Source organism: Corvus kubaryi, unplaced genomic scaffold (assembly GCF_017639235.1).
Source record: "Corvus kubaryi isolate FWS band 111438036 unplaced genomic scaffold, C.kubaryi_AGA036_p1.0 74, whole genome shotgun sequence".
Classification (NCBI taxonomy): domain Eukaryota; kingdom Metazoa; phylum Chordata; class Aves; order Passeriformes; family Corvidae; genus Corvus; species Corvus kubaryi.
In genome coordinates this window covers 17,634,165-17,660,785 of record NW_024582061.1, presented here as the reverse complement: position 1 = coordinate 17,660,785, position 26,621 = coordinate 17,634,165, and the positions used below count along the sequence as shown (strand labels likewise).

Below are 26,621 nucleotides of genomic sequence, written 5' to 3'. Positions count from 1 at the left end.
TGTAAGGCTGCTTGGACTCATTACCTTTATGTTTGCTCCTGCAAGATTGCTAGGGAGTGTTATTTAATGCTTATAAACAGCTCCACATTTTTCACATGCCACTTTCTCATGCAACGCAGAGCTGTGGCTGGAATCTGGAATGTACTAATTTCTTTATTTTCCTCCTTTTTTTCTTTTAATTGTTCTAAATGTAGCTAGGTAGTATTTCACAAAGCTACATATCATCACAAAATAAGAGAGGAGTAGGGCATAGATTGTTCAGAGGTGGGACTGAAATGGGTCTCTCCAGAGAGAGTTAAGTTTGTTATGAAATGTGTGCTGCAGAGCTATGGAAAGCTAGGCTACTGCTGGGGAGATTGGAGGTACCTTTGTAGGGTTGTTTTGGGATCCCTGGATTAAAAATAAAAAAAAAACCAATGTAGTTTTCCAAGCAGAATCGAAACACATTGGTGGCATCAGAAGCTGACAAAACGGAGAGCTGGAATAAATACTTAATGCTCCTCCCTGTGAGACCTCTGCTCACAGCCAGTAGTCATGGAAAACAGGACAAAACAGATGTGGATGCCCGAGCAAGTGAATAGTGCTGCCTTACTCGTTGCTGTTGCGAAGTGAGATGTTTTCCTCTCCTCACCAATTTGCCGAGCTTCCTTTGTGGTTTTGGTGGCCTGGGACAGAAGGTGCTGGAAGCAGCTGGCATGTTGCACCCGCACCAGACCAGCAGGTCTGATTTTGGGATCTGGCCAGAGCTCCTTTGCTGAGGACGTGTGGAGGGATGTCTCTGCCTTGCCTGAAGGGCCCATCTACTTGTTTTGAACGGATGGATTGACAACAGGTAGAAGAGGAGGAGGGTGTCCACATGCTTGAGGCTGGTACAACATAGCTCCATTCGGAGCTCTTCCTGAAACGGCTTTCTCTAAGGGCGAGCAGCAAAGGGGGGGCAGCTGGTGGTCTGTGGCGCCTTCTTCATCCACCAAGGGGCTGAAGGGAGTGAGGGTCATGCTAAGGCTTACCCCCACAGTATATGTAGTTTAAGAGAGAGGAGGAAAACCAGGGATGAAAGGATGCAAACCAGGGACAAGAAGATATAATTTGCTCACTCAGCTGGCAGATGGGCAGCAAGAAGAATGTGTTGCTAATTAATGTGAACTATTGATCACATTTGGACAGAGGTGATGCTGTGGAGGGGAATAGTGTCCACCTTTGTGCTATTGGACCATCCAGGGGTTATTTAGTCCTTTTCCAGTTCGGGGATCATTTTGGTGAGCCCTCCAGCTTTGTGTTGCCTTGTGGCAGCAGTGCTGGTGGCAGTGGTGGGGTCCTTGGCCCCCTGGGGACTGCAGCTTGGGAGAGTGGGGGTGGGCAGGACTCCCCCATCTCAGTTGGCACCTTGGGGGCCACCTGGTCCCCTCCCCTGCCAAGGGATGCTTTCTGACTGTGTAAGGGGAGCTTTTGGAGGAGCCAGGGGCTGGCTGCCAGGCTTCCTTTAATTCCCCCAGCTGGCAAACAGGAGGCCTGTGTCGGTTGCCGGGGCAATGGCGGGAAGCTGTGTTAGTTTAATGAAGCATTGGGAAGGCTGCTGTTTATTTCAGGGGAGCGGGGGCTCTCTCATCTGCCAGGATGCTCTGCCGGGATGGAGGGGTGGCTGCCAAAGGACTCCTAGGCCACGACTGCCATGCTCTTGCCCTTGACTGCTGCCCTCAGCCATTCCCAGGGTGCAGAGGCCGGCGATGGGGCTATCCCTCAGCACAGCATCTCCGCCTCCTCCCTTTCCACCTGAGCCCAGCATTTTCAGTGCCATGCTGTCAAACTTGTCCTCTTCCAAAAGCGCCTGCTGTTTGCCAGGGAAGACCCCCTAGCCCCACTCGTGTGTTGAGAACCCAGTCCTTGCCTTAGGCAGAGTGCCTCCCTCCCTGGATATCCCTTCCCTTTCATTGCCCGCCTGGGGTACAGTGGTTACCTGATGGGGGTGTCGAACTTACTCCTTTATTTAAGCAAAAGAAGACTTGAAGCATCAATGTCTTCATAGTAAAGGTGACCTACAAAGGAGGGAGGAGAAGAATGAAGAGGGGGGAAGGGGGAAAGCGCCTTGCGTTATGCCCCTTTTCCAGTGTCTCTTTTTGATTTAAAAGGGACCTAATGGGGGGCTTGGGCTTTTTTATCCTTCTTTGCTTCTTTTCTTCCCAGTGTGCTATTTCAAATACAAAAGGATTTCTGGTCTTGTTTAACCTCTAGGGGGGAGGGGGGATTCGATGCACAACTTGAGCACTAATAGGCTTATGACTATTCAGATAAAACTTCATTAACCGAGTATTTAAAAAAATAAGCCTTATTCAGACCTGTTAACAATCAAGAGAGTGTAAGTGGGTGTGAACAAACAAATACTAGGTGGAGAGGTTGTCTGAAATTTCAGTAAGTCATGTCCATTTAATAAAAGGCTAAGAAAAAGCCTCAGGCCACAGACCGATGAATTTTCACACCAAAAAAAGGCAAAATAAGGCTATTGTCCTGCAAAGAAAAAAAAAAAAAAGGCTTTTTCATATGTGAAAAGAGAGATGTATTTGGTAAAGATATATGAACAGAAATGCACCTGGTTATTTTTTTTCCCCCTTTCTCCCCTCCCCCCTTTTTTTCTGGTTCTCATTTAAAATAGCATATAAACAAATGCTGTCCTGGATGATGCTTCCTCAGCTGGTGTAGCAGAGCATCCCCATGTCCTGCTGGAGCAGCTTTCCACACCAGCCCTTGCAGGACCAAGTCCCCCTCTCCCCAAGCACGGTGGCACATTACGTGTGCCTGTGCCCGTGCCCAGGGTGGCAGTGTCCCGCGGGGGTTTGCAGGTTGCCTGTGCCAGCCTTGCCATGCGGATGGAGCACAAGGAGCCGTCTCTCAGCTGAAGCCCACATCAGCCCAAACTCTCCGACGCCCTGTTGCTAGCCCGCCTCTCTGGCCCGTTTCTCCCTGTATGTGCAAGTCTCGTGCCCTGTGGATGGCTGGTAATTAAAAAACCGTGGAGGGGGATATTACTGAGTTAACAGTAGTTATTTGTCAGGCTGCTGGAGGCGGGGGAGAGAGATCTATCCCCAGGGAAAGCTGCACTGACGAGGGGTGGGGGGGAGCAGGAGGGAGGAGGAAGTGGGGGCGAGATTGGCAGGTGACTGCCAGCTCCGAGGAGATGACAGCGGCAGCAGCTCCGCCAGTCCCACTTGAACGCTGCACTGCAGGTACTGGGTTAATGGGTGGGAAGTGGTGAAGAAGAATATCAGGGTGGGTGGCTGGAGGGGAGGGTGTTGGCGTGGGGGAGTTGATTTCTGTTGAATGCCAAGATAGAGATGACACTCTATATACATGTAATCATTAGACTTCATTCCCAAGAATATTTTCCTTCGAATAATTTTTTTAAATGCAGAGAAAGCTTTCCCCAAACCTGACAGTATTCTACCTACAATCACTTTCCCCATGCCAAATACTACCATGCTCTACAAAAATGGTCTGAAATGCTGTACTATTTTTGACCATTTAATTTGGTTTATTTGTAGTGAAATTTTAATTTTTAAGGTGCTAGGAATAGGCTCCTCAGTTCCACATCATCTCCATGTAGCAAGGCCTTTTTACTGAATGCGAGACTGCATTACAATCTAAACCTCACAATTTTCTTGTTTGATGACACTGACTATCCAACTAGAAAATTCATGTATCCTCCTTTTGCAGGACTGGCAGGTTAGACCTAGACTGAAGTCCTGATTGACATCTGCAGACAGCATTATTGCTCATGCTCACTCTCTCTCACTCTCTTTCCCCTGTGCTCATGCTCACTTTTCCCCCCTCTATTCCCTTTCAGAGGGCAAAACATCTGTTTGTGAAGGGCTGAGGACACATGCTGCACAGGGAGATAAAAGCAAAGAGCCCTCATCCCATGTAAGAGTTCACAGATCTGCAACTCAGGGGGCTGGCGACAGGGTTTGACAAGGGTTGAAATCCTTCTGTCTTTCTCCCTTCTCATATATTTGAGTTTGAAAAACAAAACCAACCGGGGTTATCTCAGATGTGCAATAGTGAGGATTTAGATGTCAGCTTCACTATCAGCTTCATTCTTTGTGCGCAAAAGAGAGAAAGAGGATCACAGATTTGCACCTAAGCTACACAGAGAGATGCCAGTGCCTTGGTTTATCACAGTGGAGAAAACCCATGCCTCTCCCTGCCCACTTCAGCAGTTAAGCCCCAAGGGCCTTACACAGACAGTGCCTCAGTTGGAATCCTGTCCTTTCCCTCCCTGCAGGCAGAAACCAACTTTAAGGAGTTGGCTGAGAGTTCAAGGCATACATGTATGATTGTAGACCTGCATGGTACAGATAGCAAGGAGAAGAAGCTTCAAAAATGTTTCTATCCTTTTCTCTCCCAGCAACAACAGCCGCCCCTGTAAAATGTTTAGCCATAAAAATGTGCCTTTTCTTTTTGACCTGCCATGATTGTGGAGAGCGCCACCACCTATGCCTGTGCACCTGTGGTGTTACAGATTTTAGTCCAGAGACTAAGTAGAGTGTTCTAAACTGTGAAAACACCTGATAGGCTGGTCTAAACATCCAGTTTAACCTATGACTCACTGGTTCGCTTATCAGAAACACCTGCAACAAAAGGGGCAAACCCCTTTTGATTTTCCAGCATTGACATAAGTACGCTGATTTACATTACACGGAGATACATATTTTGATTGCTTGACAAAGAAAAATCATGCCCATGACAGCTTCTTGTCAAGCAAGTAATCCTACTAAATGGAAGCATGACCAGCACCATCCATTTTTGAGGTCTCTTCTGTGTGGTAATTTCCAGAGTCCTGGTATGACCAGTTTTAGGAACTGGGTTTTAATCTGGCGACTACCTGCAGCCTTTGGTGAACAGCACTGGAAGCATTGGGCATTTAGCAGCTTTGAAAATTACATCATAGGCATCTTAAATATACTTCTCAAGTGTGCATTGGTTTTAGAGCTTAGCAGCTGGCCTTTTGGCCATATATATAGATCACACACATACACAGACTTGCTTACCAGGAATGGCAGTTAGTTGAATGCAAAGAAAAATTATATGTTTCTGTCCTGCCTTCATCTTCCCCTTTTCTGTTTTCTGTGTGGAAGGAGGATCTTGGGGATGCCTTGAGCTGGACCATGAACCCCCTGGCCTGTCAGTTTTGCTGGGGGTAGAAGGGACTTGCTGTGTAAAGTGCTACCTGCTCTTTGGATGCTTGCACTACAACCTGCTATATTTTCACTGTTAGTAGTGTGTGGCAGCAAGAGTTTCAGATGCACAAAACCTTGCTTGGGGGTAAGGGGGGCTGGGGGAAGACACCAGCAGGAGACACAAACGAAACTGCTAGTTCAGAGCTCACAATTAACAGGACTGAGATTTTGAGCAAGTCTCAGGGTAGTGGGAACGGGTAACACAAAGCCAGCACTGGGAGCTCATTTTAATTTCAACCATCTTGTGCGTGTGTAGTTGGCTGTCTTTGTTTAAAGAACTTGGCCTTCAGGTAGATTTTATTTGGACGGCTTGCTTATCCAAAGAACATTAATGACTTTCCTTGAGGAGTTCCAGCCAGTACCTTTGCACCCTGGTTCTCCTCCAGCCCTGTTTTCTCTTTTCCATAATCTCCCAGTGCCCGGCAGCAAGCCTTTAGGGTACATGCACAAGCGAAAGGAGCTCGAGTTGGGGAATTAATATTCCTGGAACATAACACCAGCAGCATGCACACGCTGAGGAGAATATTAGAGCTATTAGCGGTGGGAGTTTGGAGTGCATGCAATATCTAGATGGAGAATTCAGTGTGATTAATCTGCCTCTAAGCAGCAGCCTCCGGGCTCTGGGAATTCTGTGGCACGTTTGAAATCAGAACTTTTTTTAATTACCTTTCCGCATCAACAAAACAATTGCAGTTGTGTGAAAATAAGCCCATTCAGTCCCTGCCCTGTCTCTGTTCTTTTTTTTTCCTTTTTGGATGAGGCATGCTACCGGAGCCCTGAGTATTCACGGTCCCGGCAGCTCTGACAGCGTTTTGCACAAGTGCAGAGGGACTTAACCTGGGAGGCTTGGCCTGCCTCCAAGTAAGGTAATTGCATCGTGGGCCAAGCTGGAGCAAGCCCATGCTAGTCTGTGTGTATGTGTTGGATTCCTTGCTCTTTCCCCCTTCTTTATTCCTCTTCCCAACAAATGCCTGTGCCTCCCTTTCTCCCCCATTCACCTCCTCACCTTGCATCCTGGCATGTTGGCAGCCATGTTGCCTCCCCACCACAGGCAGTTTGAGAGAGAGTCCCCGAGAGAGAAGGAGTGGGACAAACATGGAGGTTTTCTCTCATGCAGTCAGCAGGGTGGAAAAAAATAGATAAAAAATTGAAAGGAGTCAATATAAAAATGGCAGTAAAGTTGTGGCCAAACAAGGAGCAAGACTTGCTGAAGGATATGAGATTGGATGGGGACCTCCCTGCTTGCAATTCATACCTTTTCCCTCCCTCTCACAAGCAGAGGCAGGAGAGTTTATTCCATCCATTGCAGCCTGGTTTATTGCTGTACTGGCACGGAGACACCGTAAAACAACAGGGGAAATCTTCCCTAATGCTGTGGCTCTGCCAGGGCTGGGATGATGCCCCAAGGCACTGGGATTCAGAGTCGATGAGAGAACAGAAGCTTCGGCCATGGAGGAACTCTCACCTGGAAGACCATCTTCTGGATGCCTGGATTTTGTGCTGGAAGCACATAGAGCTACTGGGGTACAAAAGTTTCCAACAACTGTCTTGGGTTTCCGGTGCTGGTGCCAGCCCTCTGGGGCACCTCAGGCACTCGTGGGGTGCTCCCACCATCCAGCAGCAGTGAGATGGGAATGTACTTGCCAGCTGGTTCATGGCAGGGATCTGGATTGCTTCCTCCTCGCTTCTCGCTCGCTCCACATACAGATTTCCCTCCTGCCGCACTGGCAGGTTGCGGAAAGGGCAGGCTATGATGGTAGTGCTGTTTTCTCCTCCCTTCCAGGTCGACACGGCGATGGGAATTGCTTTGTAGGTCTTGATGAGGGCAGGGATGGAGGTTGGAGAGAGGAGTGGACACACTGTGAGGATCACAAGCTGTCTTCCTTTTGGCTCTGCAGTTCCAATAACTTCATAAATATAATGTCCGCAATTAGCGCAGTTTAATTTTTAAATTTTTTTTTTTTTTTTAATTTCACTTGGCTGTGGCTGTGCCCTTGACTTATTCCTCTGAATTCCTGGCCTTCAGGCACGATAAGCGGAGTGTAAGTGTTTGAGCTGTCTTGCTTCAAAAGGTGAAAAAAAAAATTCATTTTAAACACAAATAACAGATTTTTTTTTTTTGGAGCTTATTTACTGACATGTTTGAGGTTGTGTTAAATTTTGAGGAATTTATGTTAAAAAAAAGCATCAGCTGAATAAACAAAAAAAGCCCCAAATCTTACAACTTTCCAGGTCACATTAAGCCAATAGCTACTTAATAAGCCTTTTTTTTCTTCTAGGCTTCATTTCAGAAATGACTACAGAAGTCTTGTATCATCAGCTTTTGCTCCCAGAGCAACATCTGAGCATTGCCTTGTATTGGGAGTACATCAAAGTCTCCTGGCCTTTCTTTCATCTACCCCAGTCTGTCTTCCCCTCTCCAGGGCACCTAAAACCTAAAAATACACTAGGGAATCAAAAACTTCCTTCTTTTCCCTATTGCCTTGCTTGGGCCTTACATATAACTCTGTTACCTTTACTCTGACCACTTTTACTCGAATTGTATTATAGTAGTGGTTTCGGATCCTCAGGTGTGGGGAAAAAAACCCAAGTGCCCACTGATTAACCTTATCTTTGCCCAGCCCACAGCTCCCAGACCTCTGCCATGGAGTTTTGTTCATTCTGTGTGGCCCTGCTTGCCTGGTGGCTCTCAGTGCTGCCTTCCGTGTGTCTCAGGCACAGCCCACAGCATCTGCCTGTTTCCGTCCTTACCCTGCAATCCTCCTCCTGCCGTGCCCCCCCAGAACCTCTCCTGTGGCCACTGCCACCCCTTGATTTTCACCCTAGCACCTCATCCTGTTCCAGTCCCGGCAGGTCCAGAGGGGCCATGGCAGGTGGATCTGTCCCAGAAGGGCTGCTGGTGCCTGTGCTGCGCTGGAGGATGGCGCCTGGACTGGCACTCGCTGTCTGTCCTGACCAGGCCACTTTTAAAAGGTATTTCCACCGTGGTCACAAAGTTTATTTGTGAAGAAAAACCACAAAAAAACCCCAAAAAACCCACAACAAAAAAGGGAGTATGATTTATAAAAAAAAAAAGCCATTTTCTTGGCCAGCCATTTCCTGAGTTCCCTTTGTTACTACTGCAGATATGTGTTTGAATAAGAGCCTTTTCCCCTCCCCTCTCCTATTCCTCCCTGTTCTACCCTGCAGTGAAGTCACAATCCGGCGTTTGTGGGCTCTGTGTGATGTCAGAGACTCGGTCTTGTGACTTCACCGGCGGGCTCAAGCAGAAGGTGCAGACGGGGCTGAGAGAAGAGAAAAAAAGCCCCCTCCTCTTCCCTCCCCCCCCCCCCACCCTCTCGGTTTATAAAACCAGTAGCTGAGATAAATCGGAAGGGGGTGGGGAGAAGCAGCAGGGAAAGCTGAGAAAGATGCCAGAAAGGTACAGTAAATGGGCTTTATCTCTCTCTCCCTCTCCCTGAAAGTTGAGAGTGGAAAATTGCCCTGCAGAGGCCAGCTCTCGCCGACCACGCGCGGCGGCGGCGGTGGCGGCCGTGTGTCTGCGGCGCCCTGTGCGTGTCACCCGCCCCCGCGACGCCGCTGTGCCCACCCGGGGTGCCCGCGGCGGGGTGGGGGGCTGGGGGCGGGCGGTGAGGGCTGGGGGCGGCGGGGGCAGCCGGAGCCCGGCGTGGCTGAGCACGGGGAGCCGCTCGCCTTGTCCCTTTTCAAAGGCCCCAGCTGTTGGCTGCTCGCTGCAGTCTGGCTCCTGCGAGACCGACATAAATGGGTTATGGGGTTTATGCATATACGGGGGGGGGGTTGGCTCCCCCCCTTTTCTTCCCCCTGTATCTCTCGTTGATGATTTTTAATTTTTTTTTTAAATTTTGTTTTGGTTTTGGATGTGGTTTTTTTTTTCTTGCTTTGCAGGCTCAGAGTAGCACGGGGGTGGATGGGGAGGGGGCCTGCCATTCCCCCGTGATATGTGGGTACATCATGAGGGAGAGGGGCAAGGCCTCAGGGTCACATTCTCAAGGGCTGTGAGATACGATTTCTTCTTTAATATCTTCATGGGGGGGGGGTTTGGTGACTGTTGTTGTTTTTTTAACTGACAGCTGCACAATAGCAATGTGGGTGCACCAGCAAAGAGCAACCTAAAAAAAAATTAAAAAAAAAAAAAGGGGAGGAGGAAAACGGCGGGGTGGGGGGGGAGGTGGGGGGTTAGCTTGCCCCTCCCTTCTTTGGTAATTTTTTTTTTTTTCCTGTGTCCAATTTACTGTTCACTTGAGATTTTGGACAAAGACGGGGGCAGTGGGTGGGCTGCTTTGAGTTTTGTGATATAATATGACTGGAGCAACAGAGTAAAGCACAGACAATTAAGGACCAGCGCGAGGGCTTTGCTCATTCAGTCTGTTGAGGAAGCCGTCATTTTGTGTTAGTGTGCGTGTCTGGAGGAGGAAGGATAGTGGAGAGTGACAGTGGAAGGATGCCTAATGTTGTGGTGTATTTGTACTTGCTAAATGCCTGCTACAGGAAAGGAGGGCTTCAAAAGAAAGGGATGAGTGAAAGGGGGTCCTTCTGAATTTGCCCTTTGGTGAAGCCACTTTGGACTGGATTCTCACTGCTGGGAATGTGATGTTTTGTTGCCTCCATTAAAGGGGAGGGCTGAGAAATGAGAAGGGCATGCAGGTGTCAGGCAGGCTCCTTGCTGCCATGGCTCTGCCTACGCATCTCACCCTGATCACCCCGATGACCGGTGGCTTCTCTGCTGCTCTGGTTCGTGAAGCTCCTGAGAAAAGCACCGTGTCCTGACTGTCTGCAGGGCCAGGCTTCTCTCCGCTCCCAGGTCACTTGGGTCCTGCTGCTGCACTTCACTGCTAAAGACCCAGAGCACATCCTGCTTTTGTAGTTATTTATTTCTTTATTTCAACTACTGGACCCTGGCTGTCCTCTGCCAATATGTTTCAAGGCTGATGAATAGCACCCCCTGCAGTTACAGAGCTGATCTTTTGTAGCACAGATGTATAATTAATTGTGCAGCACTTTTGCAGTCTGAACAGGCAAGTGGATTCTTGGAAGACACCCATGTACTGCCGCCTGCTTCTCAGAGCCCCAGATCCACGGCCCTTAGGGAAGGGACCTGTTGGCCACAGCTTAAGAGCCTCTGTCCTCCTGGAGTGATGTGAAACAGGATTTGAATCCAGGTCTTTGGTGTAAAAGCCAAAAAAGCCACAAACAACCCCAAACCCAAAGCACTGCTGCACCGCAGGACTCCTCTGCCTCTGCTCCAACATGAAACAACTTCTAGGCTTTTTTGCATCTCTGTTCCATCACAATGGTGATGTTTAGGGATTTTTTTTTCCTTCTTTTTTCTCTCAGAGGGAAAGTAAGGATTTGTAAGTTTGTAAAGCACTTTGAAGATAAAAACCGTTGTCTGTGCAGAGTACTGTCTGTTGGCTTGTCTGAGTCACTACCTGGGTTGCCTGGGAAGTGAAGCCTAGAATCACCCCACAGCCCCCTTGGAGGATTAAGTCAAAAGAACCATTGAGGCATCCTCCTTTGGACCTCTGGCCCTAGGGACAGCAGAAGTGGTGGTGACCAAGTGGGACCAGACACTGCGTGTGAGTCTGGGAGGTGGGGGGCAATGAGTGAATGCACCCTGTGAAACTGAGGGCAGAGGACATGGGGGATGTGATTTAGCTAAGACTAGGTACAGAAGAGATTCTAAGCCTCATTATTTTGTCTGGGTATGGCAGGATTGTCCCTTATGGGGCTTTCCTCAGTTCTTTATCTACACCTGCTTTTAAAAGAGCAGAAAACAGTGGAGAAAACCCTTTCCTTTGATTTTTCTTCAGCTGGGGACATCCATTGCCCAGGATTGTAACTGTAGGTGTTCAGTTGGGGGGAGGTGTACATCACTTCAGCCCCATGCTAGGATATAAAAGGATTAAATCTCTTTCCTAAGGAAAGTGGAAGGTCCCCGGTGTCTTCTCTCAGGCTCAGAGATTGCAGTGGGAGAAGGAAGCAGGATCCAGCTGGGTAAGAGACCTCATCAAGAGGATAAAAGCATTTAGGGTAAAGGACAGTCCATCTTCCTGAGTAGGGGAAGTAATCACTGAGGATGTGCAAGGGTCTCTCAAAAAGCCCTAGGCAGGCAATGTGTGTATCAGAAAAGAATTTCCAGGCAGTGGGGAAGGGGAACGAGCTGCAAGCGTTAATTAGTTCCCACCCCACCCCCACCAGCCCGTTTCTGTTAAGATACTCCCTTTCTTATAACCACAACTGCTTTTCTCTTGTCTTTTTTTTTTTTTTCAACTAAACTTGTGTTCCAATGAAGAGGACTGTTAAGGAAACCCCCTACTTATCACCTGAGGCTAGCTGCTGACTTACTGTTTCTCGAGATGAGATAATGCTGGTTGATTATAAATAGGGAGACTACCCTTTTTCATCAATATTGGGCGTAAGCTGACACCATGATCTTTAGCCTGTGGAATGAATCGCACTGTAAGAGTTGTTGCTTTTGGAGAAGAGTGTTCATTTTTTTTTTCTCACATTATGCTCCCTGCTGTGAAGAGGCTTGGCCCTCATGAGGGGATCCTTGAGCTGTGGACAGGTACCCCAGGGAATGTGAAATTCCACCCCGGTTAAATGCTTTCTCTCCACCAACGTAACCAGTGTCTCATCATTAAACCTGGGTTCAGCCAGGGTTGTCAGGGGATGACCTTGAGCACTGCAGCCCCCCTCTGCCCAATGCTGCTGTTCTCATTGAAACTGTCAGGGTTGGGATAGCTCGTTTTCTTATTTGGAAGTTGGAGCTATTTCCTGAACTTGCTAAAACCAGTGGAGACTTACTGAGTCGGTAGGTCGACATGAACTGTGCTTGCTGAGGTATCTGTTCTTGCTTCTGCTGTCCTAAGAAGTGCTGACCTTATTTTCAGAGCCCTGATGGAACTGACAGTATTTTGTTTAGGTCTAATTACTCACAGCACATTTACAGAAGTTAAATGGGAGACCTTCACTCCTAATCATCTCTCAGGACAAATGTGAGTGCCAGCAGGATTCCCATCTGCAGAAGATAATAATTTCAAGAGGAATGATGAAAGCCATGATATGTAAGCAGAGTTTTTGTTAGTTTGAACCTGAACTTAAGTAGGCAACTGGAAGAGTCCCTCATATCTTGAAACACAACCAAGTTACTTAAGATTTTACTACATGGCTTGGACTCTCTAAGGATAGATTTGTTGAGCCTTTACAAAATTGAAGGCTGATTTTCTTAACTGAGGACAGTTGTGTCTTTGTGTCTGTTACCTAACAGCTTTTAAAGCATTTTCATCACTTGGGTTAGGTAATGTGAATGAAAATACGCTACTTTTCCCCATCCCCAGATGTGTCAGTAGTGTTCATAAATAGTGGAAAATGTTGCATTCAAAGTTGTAAGTTCTGTATGTTCTCATGTGCCCTATCCTGATTTGGATTTGAGCGCAACTTTAAAGTAATGCAGGGCACTAAAATAAGACATTAATATCTTTTGAAATGTAGAATTAGAGTGTTTGAGCACTGGATAAAATTTAATGAGTGGCAAGATACAAAGTAATTAAAGTGGTTGTGTTTGAAGTAGTTTTTTTTCCCCTCATGTTTTGTTAGCAAGAGGAGATATATAAGTAAACTGTGGAGGAACTTAAAAAATATTTTTAATAAACCAATCTCTCAGATGAATCAGGACCAGAGAACATCACTATATGTAACAAAAAAGAGGCACAGAAGTTGATTTCTATGGCAAGAAGTTAATGAGATTTCATGCAATGTCTATCTCTAGTGGACCCTTAGGTTTCTACTACCCAATACAAGTACAGACTTCTTACCAGATGAATATGGAAGACTCTATTGGTTTTGGTCCAGTCTGATGCTTTCTGCTTTGGCCTCTTGCTGCTGCAAGCTCTTCTTCAATGCTGTTTCATGTGCTTGGAATTCTGGAGCGCGATAGCAACAAGGTGACTGGAAGAACTAACGCTGTTCCTTCAGGGACCTTTTTTTTCCTCTCCTGTTGGCACAGCTGAGATTCAACAGCTACTGCATACATCAGGGAGGAAGCCAAAAGGGAGCAAAGTAAGAATCAAAACCTTAGTTGCCTCTAAAATTTGGAACTATATGTCATGGGGATTTAAGCTTGTTAAGCCCAGAAATTCCCACTTCCCCGCAGGCAGAAAAAGCCACCCCAGCAAATGAAACCTCTGTAAAGGGCTAGCAGAAGTAAGAGAGAGAAAAAAAATCCCTTTCTGTAAAACATGTCCAGGCAAGGCAGAGTTGATTTTATGTAAGATCATTTAAAAAGACAAGTTCTAATATTTGAATTTCTACTTTTATTTAGATATGCTTAGCAATTCAGATAATGAAGATTTATTGATGGTCTTTTCTACCTTGTTGGAGACAGTCTTGCTGGAGAATCTTATTTGTATGGCTTTCTGTTTTAATTTCCACCTTTATTACTCTGGGCATCTGCATGGAAATGTGATTGGCTTTTCCTCAAAAGTTCAGCTTCTGTTGTTTCTCGCTTTTTCTGCTGGACTCAGATTCTTTTGTCTGCAGCATCACAATCACTTTCACAGCAACTAATTCTATTCTGCCAGAAGCAGCTTTTTGGCAGGAAGCAAAAGGAAGAAGCAAAAGAAGCAGAGGAGGTCTTAAGGTACAAAGATCTTATTTTCATGAATCAGCTCTTTGTAACGGGAAGATGAAAAGGCAGAAGTGTTGCAGTGTTTTAATTTTTTCTCCTGCTATGATTCACGCTACCTACCTTCGGCTGCTTTATCATTTTCCTTCCTTTGAGATGCTCCAAAGTCTTTCAATCCAGTTGTTGTTCTGTTGCTGGAAGGGGTGTAGGACTTAACACTATGGCTTATGGAAACACTCCCAGTGTCTGGAGGAGAACAGCTTCCAAGTGATGCACCCAAGACCTGACGATCAGTATGCTGAGAATCTGTGCTTGTCCAAAATATTTTCCAGCAAGCACAGATCCTTTGGTAATCTCCAGGGGAAAAGTTAAATATCAGCGAATTAATGAGAGCCCTCCCTGTCTTTGCTGCAGTTCCTTGGGAGACGTCTGATACGGCTTCTCCCTTGTGTAGGGTCAGATGTAACATGTTTTATCTGAACTTAAGTGTAAAAGAAATAGGAGGAAGGTATGGGAAATCCTGGGGCTAGGTAGGAAGAGAGGTAGGAAATATTAATGAATGCAGCCGTGCTGATGTCTTTCTTGCAGAAACAGGTGAGCTGCCCTTGCTTTACACTCGCTTAAAGATGTAGGTGTCCCACCGTGAATATAAGTTTCAGTCCCCAGTTGCGTGACCTGTAGGTGCCCAATCTTGCTGTCATGTTTTGTATTATCTATCTTCAAGGTAGTCACTAATGCCCATTCCCATAGCATCTAAGAGCCTCTAGATGAAAGCTGTAAAAGTGCAGTGGTGAGCCTGTGCATGACATGAAATTGTGTAACAGGGGAAAAGATTAGGATAAGGGTAATACTTTGAGGGGACGGGTGCCATGTCTGTGAGAAATCTGCATGCCTGACTCTGTGGAGGCTTCACCTTCCTAGTGCTGTATCAGCAATGAAACCTTTTGTAAAGAAGAAACCTCTCAGAGGACCCCACCAGCTGCATTCAGAAATCATGTTTCCTCTAATGAACACTGGGGTGCTTGGAGCCTTTCCAGCATATGTTACCTGCAGATTTGTTCTTGATCCCCCATCCTGCATCACTTACTGCCCTCCCCCCTTCCAGGCAGAGGGAGCTCAGAGGGTGTGTGAAGATGAGAGGTGGTTGAGGTCAGTGTAGTGGTTTGGTCCAAAATACTCATTACTGTTTATCTGCTGTGAGATAAGAATTAGGAGAAATGCAAAACAGGCACTAAACTTGAAAGAATATAAAGAAGTTTATTAACAGACCTAAAAGAAGGAAAAAAATTATACCACCTTCAGAACTCTCCTCCTCCCCCCACCTTCCTCCCTTCTCCCACTGACAATGTGAAAAGACAACCCTTAAGATGTTCAGTCTGTTTACCACTTCCATAATAACCTTGTTCAGTCCATTTAGAAAGAGAAGTCTCTTCTTGCTCATGCTATGAAAACATTATCACAACGAGACAGCCGCCCACTTCCAAATATCGTTCAGTCCGTTTAGGAAGAGGAGTCTCTCTGCCTGCGTGTGAGTCCTTTCCCCCGACTTGCAGCTTTTCCCGCAACTGCCTTCGAGGGTCCACTCTTGAAGTTTTTTGGGGTATAATTTTAAGGTTGAGCCGTTCAGAAACAAAAACAGAGGCCCTTCTCCTTCCCTGGGAGCAAAGGGTCTTCATCATCTTCATCGTTAGGACTATCTCTAGGAGCATCTCTAGGGACTGAGGTTTTCTCCTTTCCCATTTGGAGCAAAAGTCCTCATCTGGTTCATCTCTACGGACTGAGGTTTTCTCCTTTCCCGTTTGGAGCAAAAGTCCTCATCTGGTTCATCTCTCCCTGTCCAAACTTCTCATGAAATTACAGCTGCGTCAGCATCTGCCTATCTCAGCGCAGGTGCTTTTGCTCACGAGTTGAACACTCCACCCCCCATATCTTCATGAAATTACAACAGGATACTCTGATATATCATAGCTTCACAACAGAATTTCAGCTTTAAGCATCTCCTCTCTCTCTTCCCTCAGGTTTTCAGCTCTTCACAGCAGTAAAAGGGTTAATCTCACCTCGGCCTTGCAGCTTTGCAGCTGGAATGTTGAATTTTTCTTATCGCAGTGGAGAGGGGGGGAGAGCCGAGCCGCTCCGGCTGCCCACGGCAAGGCAGTGGGGGGGGTTCCACGGCTGGAACAGGTCCATGGCTCCAGGATGGCCGTGGCCCGGCCCGACCTGGCCCAAGCAGGGCCTGGCTGGGCCCGCTGGCCCCCACACAGGCCCCGCAGCCACCTGTCCCAGCGCCGGAAACGAGAGAGAGCTTGGAGGGGGAGTTTGCCTATTCTTAAATGTGGATCACAGAGGTGATCACAACTTTAAGTGGCTTAGAGAATTGTCCATATTCAAACTGGCCAGCTGATAGGTTCTATCAGTTCCCAGAGGAAACTGTAAGCACCCCTTAGCAAGGACGTCCCTTCCGGGACTATGCTTGCTAACCTATGACAGTCAGGAATGGTGTCATCCTTTTGTTCCCCCTCCACGCTGCTAATGTATGCTTCTGGAGAGCCACATGAACTGAGTAATTACTGAATTACGGCTAGATCAGAAGTGGTGACCTCAAAGACAGAAGGAGACTCTCCATCTCCATTTGTCAGTCCTCTTGGGGTCAGAAGGACCTTTTTTCACTGGGATCTGTGAGAGAGGGGAAAGGGATGTGCAAGGTAAGCCTTACATTAAGGCATAACAGGGAAAAACATTTGCTTTAGCCATTGCAGAGTTCATGTGCAGTAAGAGGCAGCATTGCTTGCATGTGTGTAATGACAGCAGCACTAGTGGGAGCAGTGGCACTCACCTGGAGGGTTACTCAGGGGGCTGTATTCTGCTCAGAATCTCCCATCCATCGTAGAGGAGGGTGCCAAGTCTTGAGGCCATTTTCCTGCCTTATTTGTGCCTCTATCATCAAAAGCATTTTGATTAGGAGATGGCAGGGAGGATTTCAGGGAGGAAATGGGGAGGATTTGGAAAGTTTCTGTTGTGGTAGTACCATAGTGGCTCTGTACAATTATGACTGAGCTGGTTTTTTTGCACTAAAAGCAAAGACTTCAATCTTTATTATGGCTGTGGTGTAGCGTATCTGTTGAATTTATAGCTCTTACTCTTAGATGATGGAATGTATTTGCTGGAAATTTACATTCAAACCTGTTTAGTTTGTTGTGTTGATTGTAAAATTGATCCTCTATGTTTTTTGGGGTTTTTTTTGTTCATAACCATTTTTGGCCTTAAATCCCTGGGGTTTTTTTCTTCTTTTCAGAATTGAAGGGTAAGAGCGTATAGATGCAACTGATGACTTTACCCTGAAGTAGAAAGGCTTGCATGGGTGTTAGATTCCCACCCTGATTGTGTGTATGGGATTGTAGCCCTAGTAGCATGACGGGGTTACTGTCTTCATTAGTCCTAGAAATGTTTTATTTATAACAATTTTTTTTGTGTAACTGATGGTGGTCAAGTAGGTAGATGTCACTGAATTGCCACGTCAGAAGGTTGAATTTCTTTCTTCTGGACAGAAAATGAAATGTTCAGTGGCAAAGGAAAACTTGGTGATGTGAACAAGGTGTACTAATGAGAGTGTTTTTTCATCCGGAGTCTGCAGACGGCCAAAAATTAGTTTCTGGGAGAATTGAATTATCCATTAAGCTCGGTGGGGTTGTACATTGAAGCCTGATATATCACTTGGAAAGCTGCAAACGATACGGCATCTCTACTTGCATGATATTTAACTAATACAGTTTTGATAACTTTGTTTACATTCTGCACTTATATTGACCTCGTGTATTACCAGTGATGCCTACTGTAATGCAACAGCTGACGATGGTGTGACAATTGCCTGTATTTATAGCATGAGCTCTTTTAAAACTTCAGTTCATCCTTTAAAACCAGCCATATAGTTTTCAAACTTTAAAATATTTTAAAAAGCAACTCCTGTTCTATTTGCCTTGTAACACCTATAAAGTAGTCGTAACAGAGATGGGAAATGCTGCTCTGCAGCAGACTAGAGATCCAGATATTTAACTCTGTGAATTCACTTACTTTTGGTCCTTTGAGAAATGTTTGACTTGTGAATGGTTGCTGTCCTTGTATTTTTATAGCGCCTGTTTGAGCATTTTACAAAACTTTTGCTATTTATGCTGCAACTTCATTTTAGACATTAGGTAAAAAATACCTTGATATAACAAGCTTATCTAGATAAGCTGTGCTCTTATGTATTTATATATACCAAAGGGTTTTACCTTAAGGTAAGTTTAACTTAAGTTAGAGTGCTCTAAGCACTCCTACCTTATAAACCTACATAAAGGATTGACCTCAATTGATGCTGCACTTCAAAATCAGAAAACAGATAATGGAAAATCAAATTATAAAAACCTTATCAAGTTCCCCCACCCCATTACAGCTTTTATCACAGTCCCGGATCCCCGGGGGAATGCTGCTCTAACCAAGCTCTTAGCATGCCGTGGCAGTCAACAAGATTAAGGCTGTTTCTGACTAGAGCAACCTCGCGGTTTGTCACGGTGAATGTGCTGTCAGAGCCTCTTCTCCAGGCGAAGGAAGCGATGACCTCCACCCACCTCCTGTGAGCAGCACCGTGGCTGAAACACCACCTGTGAATGGGCAGCCAGTGCCGAGGAGAGCAGGCAATAAGGCAGTGCCTGTGTGCTCCAGCTGCAATTTCCAGGGAGCTGATGCGGAGCGCATCACGGTATTCTCATCTGAAGGAGATAAGGCATAGATCACAGCAGTAGACTTGCGTCAGAAAGGAGCCAGTGCCTCTCAAGTCCCAAGACAAGTGAGCAGAGGAGCAGGCAAGTCTTTCCTGGATGCTCCAGGTGCACAGTTTCCTGACCAGCAGCTGGGGAGTCCCTAACACCCACAAATTGTTAACTTGAAAGACAAATGGTAGAAGCGCATGTAATTGTTGTCTGCTCTGGTTGTTTTCCTCAGACTACTGGCATCATTTTAGTCTGATCTAGATGGAATTTCAGCCAGCCTCCAAATTATTTTTGACAGATAATGCACGGTATGAGATGTGGTGGTTTGTATTTATTTTTCATAAAAAGCAAGTCACCTGTGGAGGAGCCATCAGTGAAGTTGTCAACTGGCTGTGCTTACAACACAGTCCTTCTCAGCAGTTCATTGCCTTTTGGATGAGCTCTGAGCAGAGGCCTTCTTTTGGAATACAGCTTGCTGAGGATCTGTGAAACAAAGCTTGGGAAACAGGGCAGTTATTGAAAGTGTCATATCTGCTCAGTAAAGTTCCTGGCAAAGCAAGTTTTAAATGATGCTTGAGCTTTCTCTGCCCAGCACTTAAGAGCTTTGCAGACTGCCAGCCCTACTGCGTTTTCACGTGAAGTGTTCTGAGTGGCAGATGGAGGAAACTGTAATGTCATATAGAGCTTCCTTTGCTGGCATACGGGTTTAAATGAAGGTGGTGATGATTTGACAGGCACTGCATGCCTGCTCTACAGCTGCCCCCTGCACCAGTCTCCTTGCCCTCTCGCTCTCAAACCCAAAAACTAGTGAATAATCTGAAAAAAGCTTAATTGTCTCTGCAGCACAGAAGTGCAACTAGACACACCGGACTCCCAAATGCGAGGCCAGTGGGGACTCGGAGAGCTGGCAGTGCCACTTCTGAGGGCCCGAGCGGCTCTGGGCTGGCGGGCAGGCGGGCTGCGGGGGCAGGAGATCCCGGGCATGGCCGGTGCTGATCCCGCCGGGCGGGGGCTGCGGGGGCAGGAGAGCCCGCGCACCGCCGCCTCCATGTTGTTTCCTCAGCTCCCCGCGCCTCCGCTGAGGCACCTCCGATTCGGGGCCCGCCCAGCCCCGGCCTACGGCCCGACTGCCGTCTCGAGGTGTGCTCCAGAGCTCCGGCCGGTGGAGGGGCATCCCGGCCCTGTCAGGGCTCGGCCGTCGGTGTCCGCACCTTGCCTGGCGGGGAGGCCGGGCGGGGACAAGTGGCCAAACGGAGTAAAGCCGGTTCTTAAAATGTCTTGGGGGGGGGGACGGGTGGAGAGGGACGGTATTGATTTACAAGGAGAGGGAAATGTGAGCTGCCCCGGTGCCTCCCCGGAGGGGCGGAGGGGGGCCCGGCGCCCCTCCGGGGGTCCCGGTGCCCCCTCAGGGGCGGGGTTGTGTGGCACGCGCAGCGGGCGCGCCTCCCCCACGTGCTCCGAGAGCGCGGGATGGAGCGGGCGTGGGGGGGGGGTGCGGCGCGCGGCTCCTTTAAGCGGGCGCGTGGTGGTGGGAGGGGCGGTGGCTCCCTCATGCGCCCCCACCCCGTCCGCGTGCGCGCGTGCGGAGGCACGTCCCTGCACACGGGGGCGCGCGCGCACGCGCCGCTCCCCCTCCCCTCCATCCATCCCTCCCTCGCCCGGCCGGGACCCGCCGCCTCGCGCCGCCGTTCCCGCTGGCGCGCGCGCTGGCTCCACTACCGCCCGCCGCCATTGGCTGCCGGGGGTCAGGTGACCCCGTGTTATTTCCTGTGTGTGTGTGTGTGTGTGAGGTGTGAGTGAGGGGAGGAGGATGGAACCGGACGCCCCCGCGCCCCCGCCCGCCCCCCGCCCCCCCCCCCCCCGCTGCTGGGCCGCCCCCGCCCCGCCCGCCGCGGCGGAGGGCGCCGGGCAAAAAAAAAAAAGGGGGGGAGGGGGGTCGGTCTCAGGTAAGGGGCGGTTGCGCTCGCCCGGGCTCTGTCGGTGTGTGTGGGAGGCCTGGGGAGGGAGTGCGAGCTCTTGGCGGGGGAAGCCGAGGTCGCCTGGACGTGTGGGAGGGGATGTGAGGGTCTCATCCGTGAGTTGGAGGGCGGGCGCTGGGTATGAGGGGGCCTTGTGAAAGGGCTCCTGGGAAGTTTAACCTTCTCCCCTCACCTCCCCCCCTCTTTTTTTTTTTTTTCTTTAAAGAAATAAGTGTTTGTTTACGTGTGTTCAAAGAGGCCCTCATCCTGCGTGATGGGGGTGCCCACCTGTTTTCCTGTCCCGGAAGAATTTTTTTTGCAAGAATTGTGAAGTTTTTGTAGGGATTGGTGTTCTCGTTGAAGATATAAACGACTAAAATTGTTGGAGAAGATGGATGCACCCTGTGCTCAAATTGTAGTAGGTGGACGGGCTGTGCTGGGAATACTTGGGGTTTGTAGTGCCTTTCTGCTTTTTGGAGGCTCAGCGTAGCCTTTGCTTGTCTGCAGAGATAATCAGGATATAATGTGTTTGGGCTGCTGTGAGGATCAGTTTGTCTTTTGTTCATGGTGCTTACCTTGCTGGAAGTTGTGTTTAGGGCTGCAGTTGGAAGTTATTTTTTTCCTGCCTTGAGGGAAGGAATAAGAGAAAGTTATGTAACATAAGTGTTCTAACCTATGTATCAGAACTGCCTAATGGTATTGGGGCTCTGTTATTAACCTGAAAATAAGAGCACATTTGTGTGTGAATCAACAAGTGATTGTCTCTGTAGGTAGATTTGGCAGCACCAGAATCCTTTATTTCTTGTGTATACTGTCTTTTCGTTCATTAAAAGGGCAGGCAGTTTGATTAAATTGCAGCATTGTTTTCTGTACCGTTCAAACTCTTTAAAGTCCTCCTTTGAAAACAAATGAAAAATAAGAGGTACAACTGTGAGGGGGTTGAGTTTCAGAGCTTTCTGTGTTTAGGTTAGCATTTTGAAAGCTATTCATGTCTGTGTCACTTGTTGCCATCTGTTGCTGTATGCATGGGTAATTCTTTGGGGAGTATGATTTTTAGCATGCGTCCTGACCAATAGATGTGCATGGAGCTGTTGGATCACCTCTACTCAGATTTTTAGAACAGTAAAGTGATTGGATGATGGAGATGCAGCAGCTTCTGGGTTAGGTTTGTAGCACATTGGCTGAACTCAATTCAAGAAGAGCTGATTTCTTTTACACATTTTCTAGACTTCTTTTTTTTGTCAGATAAGCTTGTTTTTTGAGGCTTATTGATATGTATTACATAACCAAGTGCATTTGGTTAAGTGTATGTGATAAGTAATTTATAGTACTGTTATTTGAGTTTTCATTTGGCTGAAATGCTTTTGGTTTGTTAAATTTTTTTTCCTTAAATCCACATCTTTAAATAGGGTTCCATGATAGTTCACTTTGAGATGTTTGAAACTGTATTATTTAATCTTAATCTTAGGTTCCATTGGCATTTAAAAAGTCAGTTGCATTAGTATACTGCAGAGAGAATTCCTATTAAAAGAAGGGAAAAGATACTTATTAGCTCAGTCATCTGTCTCTTAAACTTTGTTAATGCTATGAGGAGAGGAAGATAGTCATTCCTCATTTTTGTGAATTGGTGGTACATTAAATGCATATTGTGTATTCTGGTTAACAAGCAAGTTCCTATGCCGTTTGAGTGAAAGTATGACAACACCTTTTATATTAAAAATACTCCTTTTCTATTCTGCTCTTTTAAATCTTGTTGTTTTGGGATAGCTTTTAGATTTTATATTATTAGGTTTAAATGTCTAGGAGGAAGTTTTTGGACCTTTTTGCTGGCTTGGTATTCTTCAGACTACTTAAAGTTGGATAGCATCCTTTCTAATAGAGTTGTGTGGGTTTTGACACAGTTTGGATTTTGACCCGTAAGTCAGTTTTCAGAGGTTTTGGGATTGATGAAACATGGATTTTTGCTGAAATGTATACTTTCATATACCTTTGCAGCCTGGGGCAGGTTAATCATGGTTTTCTATAAGAAAGCAGTAGGAGCAGCTTCATTGTTAGTGACTTTGATAGGAGATCAGGAATTTTGATTTTGTTGTTGTTCGTTTTCTTTGTTATTAATGCTTCATAAAAATAATTTGAAGTGAATTTTTATTAAAGGAGTAAATCTGTTCCTATAATGCATAAATAAGTAGTGAAGGTTATTTAAATGAAAGAGAACTTATTTGTGTCTTAGTTGTAAAGGAGACTTCTTTTTATTGTCAGAAGAAGCTTCCTTAATCTTCAGCTGAAGAAATAGGGTGTTATTAACCTGTTTGCTACATTTTAAAGGATACTCAGATTAAATTTATAGACTTAAAGCAGTATAAGGAAACACGTTCTTAGTATGGTTCTGTCTATGATGAATACATGTAAAAAGTCTGTAGGACAAAGAGTGAAATGTGTAGGATTTCGGGTTGTTTTCCCTCTCCCACTTCCTGTTGTGGAAATGTGTGTAAAGACAACCTTTTGGGCTCTTAGAACAGTGTTAAAAAGAAAATCATTTTATACTCCCTTTCTCCCTTTTTAGGCCATGTTTAACTAAACCACCCAGGAGGCACAGCAAAATGGCAGTAAGGCCACTTTTGGAAGGGTCCCTTCGTAAGAGTTGCAGTGCACACGTCCTGTTGCTATTGCACCAGCTTGGCATGCTGCTGTCTGGAGTGAGGGCATAATATGTAATAAACTTGAATAATTTCGTGCTGCTTCCTTGGCTTCTCTATAATATGAGATAAGGGTATTTAAGAGTTTATATCTGGCTTATGCATATCTTGCCTTTTGATACAGGGTATTCCAGATTTCTTTTTGGCTGGGATAGCTTTTTAATTAAAGCATGTGTTTATTTTTTCATACCTTGTTCAGTTAGGTTTTATAGTTATGAAAGGTGTTAGAGTCATGTTTTGGGAACCTGAGTTCTTATAAGTTACAAAGATTAGTAAAGTTGTTTGGCAGTGCTGGCATCTCAGGATTCAGAGTGTACTTTAACTGGTTGTGTGAGAATTTGTGTTACTTAATCCTGTGGTTGGCCTCTGAAATGGGAAAGATGATGGATGGCAGTTTCTGAAGAGCCAGCTGACTGATTTGTTGATGGAGACTGGACTGAGACCAACCAACTCTTCCTATTCAAAAAATTAATACTGGAGTTTGATAGCAAAAGATGGTTTTTATTGACTGCTTTTGGTGAGATCTCTTTTAAAATGACCTTTTAGTTTTTGGACTTCTAAAATCAAAAAATAAAGGCGTTCTTAAGTGTTTATACTCACTTCTAGTAGCGTTGATACGCGATATAGAATTTTATTGTAAAAAAGCATTTAGTGTTACTGATAGAGAACACATAGTGTAAGCAGAGGCGTATACTTCTCTAAAATCATGCAGGAGAGGCTGTTCCTGTAGTGGGATCCTGATGTTCAATTCTGTTCCTAGCAAACTTTTCTTACATAAAAAAAAAGTAGTTTAGTTATTCTTACAACTTGGGTCCCCTTCCTGACAGTTCTTGACTAGACTTCAGTCCTGGCTGAACTGGAAAAATGGGAAGATGTCTTACAGTCATGTACAGCACTGCTGGCGCATCTGTGTCACACTGGTGTCTGGCTACGCCACTCTTTGATTGCTTCACCTGAGCCTTTCCACTGCTGCTTGCCACTAAGGTACATATTGGTTGGTTTGGGGTCACTTGGAAAAGCCTGTGGTGTTCTTCATTATGCATGTACATGGGCTTCCTTTCATTTTAAAGAAAGAAAAGGACAAAATAAAAAGCCAGACCCAAAGACTCAAAAATCAAGGCTGACATGTAATCAAAAGTGGATTCTGTTTAGCCATGTTGGAGGAGAAGATCTGCTCTGGGTATTCTAGAGTCTGTGATTTGCTGCCTGTTTGCCTTTGAAGACAAAAAAAATGTAGAATTGCATTTTACCAACTCTTGAACTTTTTCTTGCTGCCTTCATGAACAACAGCACGAGCAGTCAAACTTCCAATTTTGGATACAACAGAGCAGTGATCTTGCCGTAAGACTTGTGCCTCTTACCTTGCAGTAAGACTCTTGCCTCTTACAGTGATTCCTGAAGAATGGAGCTAAGCAGTGGTAGCCAAAAACACAAGCATCCTCTTGTCAGCTCAGTCTGGTGACAGTGAATATGCTTGTGTTTTTCCAGTGCTTTTTGTGCTTCTCTTTTACCACGCTGTTTGTAACCTGTGATGATATTGGAAGAGGGGAAAAAGTGTTACCAGGTTCTTTGTCAGGGAGCCCTGGCTTGAGTCCCTTGAGATTTGACCTGTTCTCCATTTGGGAAGCCCATTATTTCTTGCCTGAATTGTGATGCAACAAATAACAAAAAAGCTAGGAAAATGACTTTTTTTCCCCCTACCTCTTCATTGCAAGCACACAGCTTGCCTATGTTCATACCAATAGTGTGTATGGAATTCATTGCATGTTCTGTGCTGGAATATGATGATTTATTTTGTAGTATTTTACTAGTATGAACTCAGTCATCTAATTGCTGGTAAATTGCAAATCCTAAATAGAACCCTCTGATGAGCTCTGATAAGAGCTCAGTTCTTAGCTAGAAGTTGTATAGGGAGCTACTATGCTGGAAGCTTTAGTACAGTTTATTGGAAGTATTGTTCAGATCACTTTCCCTGTAAAATTATGTGCTGCAAAGTATCTTGTTAATAAGTTTTAACTGATCTAAAGACTTGGTATTAGCAAAGCTGACTGAATGGCTTGTGTCTATGTACGGCATCAATAATGACTGAAAAACATACCTGAAACTTATTAGCTGAAAGAAAAATATGTGCTGTCATACTTGCCAAAATAGGAATAAACCTTCATACACCATAATGAAATGTTGTTAATCAGCCTTCAATTCACTATCTGCAGTTTGCTGTTACCTTTGGTCAGATGCCTGGATACACTTGAGTTTCCATGAAATTTGATTTGTTCAAGTGTTTTCTGGATGTTCTGGAATAGTGGGAATGCTATGTGTGATTTTTTTAAATTCATGTAAATGGTTATATGATAAATGTAGTGAATGCTGCATGATTAACATTATGTTGTCTGCTGGAAATACAAAACAGCGGGGCAGAAACAGTCTAGGAGGTTCCTGGAGTGTGTGTCCCCTGACACAAATGATGAGGGAGAAAACTAGGGAAGGCACCTGCTGGACCTGTGGTTTGTGAACAGAGAAGGACTGGTGGGTGATATGATGGTGGGAGGTCGTCCTGGACACAGTGATCGTGCAATGATAGTTTTCAGTTCTTGGGGAAGTAAGGAGGGGAGTCAGCAGAACTGCCACCACAGACTTCTAGAGCACAGAGCCTCTGGCATGTTGAGGAGCCTGGTTGACAGAATCCCTTGGAAGGCATTCCTGAAGGGCAGAAGAGTCCAGGAAGGTGGACATTCTTCAAGAAGGAAATATTAAGAGTGCAGGAGCAGGCTGCCACCATATGCTGAAAGATGAGCCAGCAGGGAAGGAGACTGGTCTGTCTGAACAGAGAACTTTGGCTGGAGCTTAGGGAAAATTAAAAGAGACAATCTTTGAAACTAAGGGGCAGTCAACTCAGGAGGATTACAAGGATGCTGTGAGGTTACACGGAAAGAAAATTAGAAGGGCCAAAACCCAACTAGAGCTTAATCTGGCTGCTACCGTGAAAGGCAATAAAAATGTTTCTGTAACATGCATTAGCAACAGAAGGAGGGTCAAGGAGAATCCTTTATTGGATATGTGGGGGAAACCAAGTGACAGATGATGAGGGAAAGGTTGAGACACTTAATGCTTTTTTTGCCTCAGTCTTTAATAGTAAAACCAGTTATTCTCTGGGTATCCAGTCCCCAGAGCTGGAAGACAAGGATGGGGAGAAGAATGAAGCTCCTGTAATCCAAGGGAAAATGTTCAGGGATTTGCTAGACCACTTAGACACACGCAGGTCTGTGGCGATAGATAGGATCCACTCAAGGGTACTGATGGAGTTGGCAGAAGTGCTCACTGAACCGCTTTCCGTCAGCAGTCTT

General features: G+C 46.1%; 1 protein-coding gene across 5 annotated transcripts in view; it reads left to right on the top strand.

The window, feature by feature from the left end:
• The window catches only part of TCF20 (transcription factor 20), a 133,395-nt gene that overhangs the window by 45,171 nt on the left and 61,603 nt on the right, over positions 1 to 26,621 (top strand). For 2 of the 5 annotated variants that reach the window (XM_042050411.1, XM_042050410.1), the window contains exon 1: positions 19,805 to 19,878. The exons of 2 other annotated variants lie outside the window; for them this stretch is intronic. The gene's annotated coding sequence lies outside the window, so the exon portion shown is untranslated. Of the gene's footprint in view, positions 1 to 19,804; positions 19,879 to 20,551; positions 20,570 to 26,621 lie in introns of those variants that run through there. One more of the 5 variants, XM_042050416.1, reaches the window with a different exon arrangement.